The sequence below is a fragment of the Pinus tabuliformis genome, chromosome 2_2 (genome assembly GCF_031772625.1).
Source record: "Pinus tabuliformis cultivar Carrire ecotype Pingquan chromosome 2_2, CPIR1, whole genome shotgun sequence".
NCBI lineage: Eukaryota > Viridiplantae > Streptophyta > Pinopsida > Pinales > Pinaceae > Pinus > Pinus tabuliformis.
Genome location: NC_142300.1, coordinates 143495173 through 143495856, shown reverse-complemented (window position 1 = coordinate 143495856; position 684 = coordinate 143495173). Strand labels below are relative to the sequence as shown.

Here is a 684-nt window from a genome sequence, read left to right as displayed (position 1 = left end):
CATTTCCTGAACTTTACTTCTTCCATTAATAAAGCATTTGAGGTTCTTCTATATGCATGTGTCTCAATGATGTGTTGTTATACTTTTGTATTTGATTTATTCTAATCCTTGAATCAATTATGAATGTATGCTTCTTGTAGTTTCCCTCTCTTGTTATTTTGCAGGATCTTGGTGTAGCTGGGCTAGTGAAAGAGTAAGGAGCTGGGAGCAAGCAGCAAAGAGAGAAGCTTGGATCAATCATTAGCGGAAGACATCGATTAGTGGATCTCTTTCTCCCCTGTTTTACATCTCATAAAGAAGTAATCTCAAATAGCTTTGCTTTGATTATTGCTGAGGTACTATCACCCTTAGAGTGGGATAAGGTAATTCCGTATTTGATACTTTTCCCAACAACAATTGTTGACCAACCTTGAGCTTATGCGAAGGGTTCGAGTGCGAGCACACCTGTTGGGACCCAAAAGATGGTGAACTATGCCTGACCAGGGTGAAGCCAGAGGAAACTCTGGTGGAGGCTCGTAGCGATACTGACGTGCAAATCGTTCGTCTAACTTGGGTATAGGGGTGAAGGACTAATCGAACCATTTAGTAGCTGGTTTCCTCTGAAGTTTCCCTCAGGATAGCTGGAGCTCACGTGCGAGTTTTATCGGGTAAAGCAAATGGTTAGAGGCATTGGGGGCATAACGC

At 42.4% G+C, this 684-nt stretch overlaps 1 pseudogene; it reads left to right on the top strand.

The window, feature by feature from the left end:
- Positions 1-291: 291 nt before the first annotated feature.
- The window catches only part of LOC149191821 (25S ribosomal RNA), a 1234-nt pseudogene continuing 841 nt past the window's right edge, over positions 292-684 (top strand).